General features: G+C 31.4%; 1 non-coding gene across 1 annotated transcript; it reads left to right on the forward strand.

Annotated features, from left to right (window-relative positions):
- The first annotated feature begins 559 nt into the window (after positions 1–559).
- Positions 560–631, forward strand: TRNAD-GUC (transfer RNA aspartic acid (anticodon GUC)). The gene has a single exon. It is a non-coding gene; the product is annotated as a tRNA-Asp (tRNA).
- Positions 632–10,460: the final 9,829 nt, after the last annotated feature.

A 10,460-nucleotide genomic window follows, 5' to 3' on the forward strand; every position in this document is an offset into this window, starting at 1 on the left:
TCAGAGATGTCGCTGTATTCAAAGATATATTTTATAACAAAATAATATTATTACGTCCATCATAATATGAAGAATTTATTATTTTATCAAAAATTATAGTTTATTAATTAATGTATGATTATAATACAGTTAATCTATAAAGGCATTCTTCAGTCATCGTGAGAGTACCGTTTATTATTTCGCTGGCAAAAAATAATAAATGTAATCTAACATTTTTAGCAGATAAATTTTCTTTGCGTCCAATAAACTTTTCCCATTATCTTTTGTGCACCCAGGTGAAAAATATAAATGACTTAACTTTCAAGAAAGTAGTAGGTACTTACCTATGTTGGTATTAATTATTTTGGTAAAGTTTCTTTGCCTTCGTAAAATAGGTAAGTACCTAGGTACTTACATACTTATTAAGTAGGTAGACGCAATACATTTATAACAGGTATCGAATAATTATTATTTTCAAGTAGGTATGTGGTGGAAAACAGATTAAACGATAAATTCAATTGTATAAAGGAACGTAAAGTTTATTATCGCATTTAGTGTTATTTTCTCCGTCTGCTCATATTCCTCGGTAGTATAGTGGTAAGTATCCCCGCCTGTCACGCGGGAGACCGGGGTTCGATTCCCCGCCGGGGAGAATTTTTTGCCGCAGCGTTACTTACTTTTTACACACGTTTTGAATTATTAATACATATTCCTACAATGCGAGTAGGTAACTAGAATAACTATTATAATTATTAAGAAATTATAAAAAAATAATTCCAAATACAAAACCTATAAAATATATACATATTATAAGTAAGTACCTACTTATTGAGTTTTAAGCGAGAATAAAAATATGTAGTGAGTTTAAAAAATGTTCTAATGAATTTGTTTTTAAATCTTTTTCGTCTTACCAATATCAACTCTCTTCTTATCTTAAGATTTTTTATCGGCGCCTCCCAAAATATCGATAATAATATTATTAGTGACATGGGTGAGTCTGATGTTCTCTACACAGTTTAAAAAAACTTGGAATCAAACTAGATACAGCTCAGCAAGGTGCTGGTTTCAACATTTATCATTTGGTACCTACTTACTTTTACTCTACTGTTTTTAAAGCGGATAGACCCAAAAACCTGATAAACACGTCATAAATACACACACAGAGAGTTAGCTAGCGCCGCTGGCGAAAAGTGTGTCTACTCGCAAACGTTGTACTATTCGCATTCTTTTTTAAATTTGATATCTCCAAACAATGCATGACCTCATATTTATACGACACACCACTTAGGGACGCGCCAAGCGGGGGTGTTACGGGTACGAAACATCCAGGCGGCGGCCAAAGTCCGAAAATAAATTACTTACCTTAACTGAATCTACGATTAATATTATATGAAGTGCCTACGTACGTTGTCTACTGCCCAAGGGCGGCACTTCCACAGGGCGGCAAATCGAAGATTCAGAGCGAATTATACAAATATTACTTATATACTTTTATTTTTTGTGTAAAATTTGTTATAAGTTTGTATAAACAAATAGCGAAAAGCATTCTTTCAAAGTCTCAAAAGTTTCATATGGCCAGTTTCATAGCATAATAAATCGTTTCTGCAAAAACAATATCTCTTTCTTCTTTTCTTCTTCTGCCATGTCCGTATCTTAGCTGGAGCATAATATTATGTACACCACAGGGCGCCTCCAAGAATCCTGTCGCTAGCCAGTCTTCTTCCGTTGTTACAGGCCATACCAACATTTCGTAGGTTTATAATATATGTGTACCTACTTGCATACAAAAAAATTATAACATTGCTGTTTTGTATAAAATGGCGTCAACTAAAAAAACACAAAGAAAATTAATAGTATCTAGCCATCCAAAAGGTTATTAGGTATGTTTCATGGTAGTTTGGTAAAGAAAACATTAAAATGCCATTAGCGATTTCCTCTAGGTACCTACTCTTTACAACTTTTTAATAGGTATCCATCTTATACCTTCCACACTCTTCCAATACCTCTTTAACCTATTAAGTGCTTATCATGTTTCCAATACAATAAAATAAATATTAACTTACATCAGAAAAGAAAAGAAAAACATATGAATGGATTTAAATATCTAGAAGTAAACTTTTGATATTCTAAATAATCTAAATTATAAGAAGACAGAAGAAAGACCAATAATTATTAGCAGCAGTAACGGGTTTTCTATAACGCAAATGACGTAATAAGTTCGTCATAAGATTTAAAAGGGGAGTTCTAACATAGAATAAATTAAAAATCTTAAATGTTCTCGTATCTAGATACCTTATTTTGTCAAATAAAAATATATCAACCTGATAGGTACTGTCATGTAGGAAAATATCTGTATAAAATAATAATATAATATAGATTTTGTGTAACAATATAATACCTATGTAAACAGTGAAAATGTATTTATTTATTTATTCTGCGCATACAAATCTGAAGGAAGGAAGAGAATATGTTTTAATATTTTTTTATAAAAAGATTAGGTAAGTACCTATGAATTTATGTCCCTGTTGGTATTTTAATATTCTTAAGTTGTAGAAATAGCAATGCAAATAAGATTATGGTTTTTATTTTATTTTTATCGGGGAGGCTTAAAAATCAGTTAGTGTGTCAGGACTCCACCACCTTAAACGCGCTACTGATAAGCAGTATTCAGTAGAAAAATATTACGTAAAATATTTAGATAGTTCTGGATAGATAAGATGCTTGTCAATTAAGGGGGGACATGCTCAGCGCAGGTCAAAATGGAGCTTTTATTCTATTTTCAAAGCATGATCCTGGACATTCCTTAAACGTTGTAGATAATCTATTTATATAATTTTGAAGCCGTATTATCCTTTATATTTATTTTAAACATTTGATAACTGCATAAAGTATTTTTATTACATAAAATATTATTCTTTTAAACCTCTCGCTCTAATGTTTTAGAATATAGTCATATTTCAGTACATACATGTGCAGTGGTGTTAAGATTTTTTACATTTATTAATTTTTAAACGCATTTATGAAACCATTAGTATAATTTATTACGAGATAATTTTTGTAAAATATTCACGATAAAAAATTATATTGATAATCTCTGTGATCCCAAATTTGACAAGAATTAGGCATTTTATTATTCAAAAAATTGCCAAGATTAACACATTTGAAGATAATTCTAAAGATACTAATTATAAGCTATGTCTTTGACCATTCAAGTGTGATAAACATCCTACGAATAATGATAGCTTTATAATAATTATTGACCTAAGAATAAGGTAGTGTTTTTTTGAAATACGCCATTTCTTTTGGCATTCCCCAGTGGTTAAGCTACAGCATAGGGCCGTAGCCATAAATTGACAAACTAAAACTGAAGTAGGGAGTAAGAAAATGTTAACGCGCGTGTTTGAACATGTACCTAACCGAAAAAAAAATATTTTTTTTTAACGGTCCGCCCTTAACAATCCATGTGTAGATTATGAATTTAATTTAAATTGTACGTATGCAGTTCGCCGTGAGCTGTTGTACCGGTGACAGATGGCAGTATAGCATTGATACCAAATGATGCGTTGTCCGCGGAGCATTTCACCGTGAAGTAAGTTGTCTGTATTTTACAAAATTATTTAGACACGATGCATGTTTGTCGATAGTAATGTTCCAAAAATATTCAATAATAGCATTTGACATTGATTTGTATCTGCTAACATTAGTTTGATAGCTGCTAACATACTTTAGAATCATTCAGAATTCGTTCGGTAGAGAGTCTAGGCACTTATAAATATAAGATGTTTCCATGAGTTTTTAATAATACATATATTACTGAAACTATGTAGGTATACGATATTATTGTATCCGTAATTTAATTACCTATTATCCCTTGTATTTCGGTGGTTTTTGTTATGCACTGGAGATTAAGTGTAGTGAAAGCTGATGGCTCACATGCGATTAGTTTCTATAATAGCTGTGTCTAGAGTTGGGTTTCGGGAATTTTTGAGAAATTTTCGAGATTTTATATCCCGAATCTCGAGAATTGAAATTTTTAACATTTCGGGAAATCCCGGATCTCGAGAATCTTTTCTTGGGATTCGGGATGTCTTTATTATCAAATATAATTAAAAAAAAAAAAAAAAAAACGATTTTCTATGTGAAAAAAGTGGACAGAAAACACAAAACGTTGAGAGACTGATGGGGCATTTTACACAATTAAGCCAACGTCGACTCAGAATGAGCACAATTTTTGCAACATCAGGGAGTTTTGTGTCTCAAAAGCGTATGCGATTGTCGGATGCAGCGATTGACAGTCTGTGTTTTTTGAAATTATATTTTAATAAGTAATGTTTTGAATTATTTTTGTTTTCGTACTTCTATTTTATTTGTCTTCTTACATAAATAAAAAAAAAATCATATTTTTTTGGAATTTGTCTGTTATTACACTGATTTTAGGATTTTTACAGTTTTTTTTCTAATTTCCCGATATCTCGAGAATTCTCGAGAATTCTTTTCTGGAAATCCCTAATCTCGAGAATTCAAAATTTCGTCATTTCGGAAAATCCCGAATCTCGAGATTGAGATTTTCTCGGGAAATGCCCAACTCTAGTTGTGTCAAATCCGGCAAGAATAGATTTTATTTTATTTCGCTTGACTGTCCAAAGTGACACTTTAGAGGGAAAAACGGAGAGTGTCATGTAATTTGAGAATTAGTGTGATGAATAATTATTAATTGATATTGTAGAGTGTAGACTGGAAATCAGAGTATGTAAAGAGGTCCCCGGGTGATGATTTGTTATTTTTTTGTTGCAATTTTAATTCGGAAGTTCCTACCTCACAGCGGCAAAAAGGTCAAAGCCCACTACATAGCATTGTGGGTATTTTGTAGAAAATTAGTTCAACCCTCGATGGAACTGTATGGAAGTTTAGTTTTCGATCAGACAAGATGACGAGGCGAATTCTGTCGCCCTTCTTCATTTCAAGCATCAACTCTTAAACGCATACTTACTTATCGTGCCAAAAACCTTTACAAACAATTTTATTAAATGAATACGAATTTGAAACTTTTAAAGTGGATTTTACAAAGTTACAAAAGATCCTATTTCATACAATTTGTAATTCACTGTCAATCTTCAGGAGAGTTATTTTGAATCGTTCCTTTTCAAGACGATTTTGTCGAAGACATGGGTGAATATACAGATGCACATTGGTTGGTTAACACATCCATAAATCGCGCAAGTATCGAAGTATATTATATGCTAGTTTATTCTGGGCCAGTGGCGTACCTTATAAATTGTATAATTGACCATATTTTACCACGTTTTTATTAGCTCGTATTCTTGTTTGTCCAGTACAATTTTTTCTTGTTTGTCCAATACAAATCTTGCAATCGATTTTTAACTAACTTCCCGACTAGCTAGACATTTGAAACTTTTAGAATATATCAGAACACGTTGACAATGCATTCTTTTAATACTTTTAGCCATCTTTAAGCAGAATTGAATTCATTTTCAGTTAATTCGGTTTTGTATGGAAAGTTATTTCGGAAAAAATTCGTATTTGTTGCAATTAAATTATTAATATATATGTGCGTTACTATGGAAATCAATATGAAATGTCAAAACGACATTTCAGTATTCTGTATTTATTCAGTGTTTCTATCAAGTACAAAAAAAGTACCTACTTATATTTATTAATATACTTATTAATATATTAATACATATAATTGTCAAGTTTATATGATTCAACAGAAAATTTAAAAACGTGGTAAGTATATAAAAAGTTCTTTATATCTTGTAATTATTTCTACTATTTTTTCATAAAGATTTTGGACATAGGAAAATAGATAATAATTTATTGGCGCCCATGCGCTAAATAGCTAAACATAATAATAATAATTATAAAAATACAATACAATATGTAATATAATAGATTTTCCAATACAGTTGATATAAAAAAAACTTAGCAATTATATTGTATACTTTTAAGCTAATATTCCATTTCAAGTAAAATTGCCGGATGGCAGGATTTGCGCTTGATTGAGATCATTTTTTAAGGTTGTATATTTTTAAATAATACATTACTTGGCGTTTTTCCCACAATTACTTATCATTTTATCCAACTCTATAATTTTAACATTTCGGACAATATGGGTGATACGTCTGAAAGTGTGTGGATGAGGGTAAGTGGGTATTATGATGTTAATGTGTGTGGACATAGAGCATGAACCCATGGCTGACAAAGATTCCTCGTAGAAGTCTGTTACGATCTTATTTGTATATTATTATATATTTTAATATCAGTGACCTAGTGTTTCTTTAAAATAACTTAAATTATGGATATCTTTATCTAATGGTTGCATTTTGACCGCTTAAAAATACTAGGTATACAACGTAAAAAAATAGAAAATTATATTTTAACTCTGAGCGTCTAGTGCGAGCACTAGCGAAATGGTCTATGGTCCCGAACATTTGTAGACGAATGCGTTCGCTCGCCCACAAACCAAACGCAAGGCACGCGGTTTCATTTAGCAATGCAACGGGTGGCGTCTAGATGTATCTATAGTCTGGTTACGATAATATCTGTTGAGTAGAAGTGAAAACGATAATTATTTATTTAGAAAAATAGTATTAAGACATTACAGCGATTGACCAATGCGCCATAATACATACATACAAATTATAAAAAAATGGCTTAATTTCAAATAACAACTAATATAACAAGAAAGTAGAAAAGAAAGTATGTGCTTATGTAGATATTAAAGTAAAATGATAAATCCAATTATAAATCTAACCTATTTAACACGTCCACAAACATGATATACCTAGTTAATAAAAAAATAAATCAACCTTTATGGTGCCATCAAATAAGTTAATCACACGATACACATCATCATAATTATTATATAATTAGATACTTATTTGAGCGACTCTATCATAATTAGAGACCATTGCATGTGGATACCTAAGATCATGTAAGCATCATGTAAGTAGATACCTAAGAAAAGAGAAAAAAAAACACGCTGGATAAAAATCTATAAATCCATATGGGAATAGTTATTATTCACTTTTAATTGATACAAATGGTTGATATTTAGAACCCATCTGCATATTGGATTGTTAGTCAGAAACTCTATGATTTAATTACCGGTAATCCGGTAATGAATTTAAGGGCGGTAAACCGGTAGTTAGGAACTACGAAACCAAGATCCACCATTAATACGCTACGGCGATTTCCGATAATCCTCTCATAAATTTATCTTCTTGGCTTAAGTGAGAACACGCCCGCGTCATGTCGCGACGGCCCGCCCTTATCGGACAGATAGATTAAGTTTGATTGAGAGTGATCATGCCTGCTCAGTGGTAGGGATGTGCTATCGAATGAAATACATCGATAAGTCTTTGGTATCGGTAGGTATTGATTTTGGTAAAAAGCGAAATAGTTTTTATCCATGCCATAAAATATTACGGATATACTAATATAATATAGATGGGCAAATATAGTTACATTATTTATTAATGTTCAAACTTTTGCTTTTTTACCAGTATGTTGGAGTGGAAATAAGAAAATTCGAAATTTCATCCTCAATTCACCAAATTATAGAAAAAAATGAACCTCGAAGTTATAAAATAAAATATCTTTTCCATACACTTTCATACAAACTTGTTTAACCGGTTAAGTGCCCAGAGCGTCTTTGCACGCCTTAATTACACCGATTCTTACGTTAATTACTATCAATTAACTAATTGCGGCATAGAAAGGATTAAGTACATACTGTTAATACACAATAGGAAAAAGTACTTTTGGGTAGACATTTTATCTTTGCTTTGTTGATAGTTATTAGTATTTTATATACAGTTTTTATAATTTTTGTCTAAATTTAACTAGTTTTATGACGTCATAAGCAATATTCAGAATTCCCTGGGGGACGTGGCGATTAGAAACAGGCTCACAGAAAAACAGAAAAATAAAACGGTATGTCTAACTAATGATAATTTTATAGGAATAAATTCCGATGGCGGTTGTATTTTTCTGGTGGAAAATTTTGGCTAATAATAAGTAATATAAAAATAGTTAATGCAATAATTTTAATCAGTAAAATTCTGAAGATGAAACATAATTTTCACAAGTATCATTGTATATAAGTTGTAAGTAAGTATATAAGTGTATATATTTTTTTCGGTTATTCATCGCTAACCACCATCTAACCGACACAATTTGTCACTATCGTAGACTGAATAGCCCCCTTTTCACCTTCATTTTTATTTCATTATACCCATCCATGACTACGGGCCAAAAACTCTCCAATAATAGCCATACAATCGCGATTCCAGAAGATACAAGAATATTTTTCGCCTTAGTAGTACTTATGAAAAAGTATCGATATCTACTTCAAGGCATCGATATTTTTTGACATCCCTACTAATCTGTGGGCACTGGTCGACCGTCGGATGTGATATGGTGTGAAGCCACTGCTATTTCTGAAAGCTTCTTGATAAAGTGGTTTACAATTATGCACTGATAATTACTATTAATAAAGAGTGTATTTTCTAATCATGATAATCAGCTATCATTGATTTTCCTGTATAATATAAATTCAAAATCATAGTAGTGTTATAACCACGCAGCTTTGATCTAGTCTTTGTATGCTTATCAGTATCAATAAGCATGCACAATGAATGGCTGAGAAAGCATTTGATAAAGATTTGTTCTATCGTTCATTGTTTCAAACTTCCTTCTAACCCTAACGGATATTGTTGTCTGAGAATGCCATAATACGTAACATCAATTTTTGTTTTATATCTATACTTAATCAAAATAGATTTTCAATTCAGTTTAAATTCAATCTTAAAGAAAGACGAATCGACTGCATTCAATCACTATATAACATAATCTATTATAATTATAGTATATTACCTTCAAATAAAGCCAGTTTAAATATAAAAGGTTGTTTATATGAAAATGATCCCGCCATTCTATAACAGTAGGTACTGTGTGAGTTCAAGATACTAAATCCAACACTAACAGAATAAAAATGATTATGAACCCTTTTAAATGCATGATGGCAACCCTTTCAAACGTATAGGTATACCTATTACTTTTCTAATCGATCACGTCATTTAATTTTTAATATTGTTATAAATTAACTGTGGAACCTGTGAATAATAACCACTAACTATTTCATCAGCATACTTTGTTACAGAGAACTGCAGATTTTTAAATATAATTTCATTCAAACAAAAAATATAAAGTAAGTAAGTATAATAATACTTAGTTACGGTACAAGTAACACCTGCAATTAAGGGTTAAGGACGTTAAGGTATAATATTTTTACAGAACATTTTCAAATATAAGTTTTTTTTTATAAATATTCCAGACTAATGTGTACCTGTGTGCGACCAGACAATAAAAAAATAAAGAAAGAGGGTTACCTTCTGGGTGTGACTGTAAGAAGGTACAATTATCGAGTATGGATGAATATGGGTAAACTCAATCACGTTTTATAGAGTAAAATGTTATTTTCAATATTTACGCCTGTATCATAATAATGCGTTAAGGTTTGTCACGTAAACGAAACGCGCATTCAATATAAGTTAATGATAATATTAAGCAATGAGTTTTATCTATGACGCGACAGTTGTGGTAATAGCTATCGGTGTCAGTGGTGGTTTAAGTTATGCAGACGCCCCAAGCACTGACTGATTTCGAGTTTCAATATCAAATTTTAATAAAAAAAAATATCAATATTTTTTTTGGCTAAAATGTGGGTAGGTACATTATTATTTATTAATTTTATTGCACTCCATTGATTTGCGTAAAAGATCTACGTTTTATTTTGTTGGTATTTTAAGACCAGTTTGGAGGCACCCTTACGAACTTGAGCCTATGCCATAAGATGCAACTGATTAATAAAAATACAATGATAAAATCGTGTTTGAATTTTTTGAAGAAGCGAGTGCCTCCTGTGTTTCGCGGAAAATCGCCACTGATCGTTGGTAGGAATACTAACACGTTGATCGATGGTATTAGCATAGAATAACTAAAGGGGTAACTGTAAATCACCATATTGTTTGATGTCTGGCCCCAACACCATACGATGCGACAGAAACAAAACAAATATGGAGTAACCGATAATCGTGTCCATTGAAAGGCCATCAACTAACTGCATGTAAACAGAAATTCGATCGCCGCCCTTTGTTTAACTTGCACAAATAAACTGTGATTAACATGGTTTCTGAAATGAATATTTTGCAAACAATGTTTGTGTAATTATTTATTTTGGTTATTATTATATCTTTACCTCAGAGACAGTGCGTCGCATGTACGATTTTGCAGAAAGTAGAAAGAAGTAGATACTTATTTTGTACATAAAGTACCTATTATATTTTTCAGAACCAATTCAACTGAAGTTCATTCACAATAGAAACCTGCACGTTCTAAATTTAAAAAGTCAAACACCAAGCAAGTGAAAGGTCTTCGATTCCAAGGAATTGAAATAC

Source organism: Rhyacophila brunnea, unplaced genomic scaffold (genome assembly GCF_057557595.1).
Source record: "Rhyacophila brunnea isolate RB1 unplaced genomic scaffold, BYU_Rbru_1.0 scaffold_16, whole genome shotgun sequence".
Taxonomy (NCBI): Eukaryota; Metazoa; Arthropoda; class Insecta; order Trichoptera; family Rhyacophilidae; genus Rhyacophila; species Rhyacophila brunnea.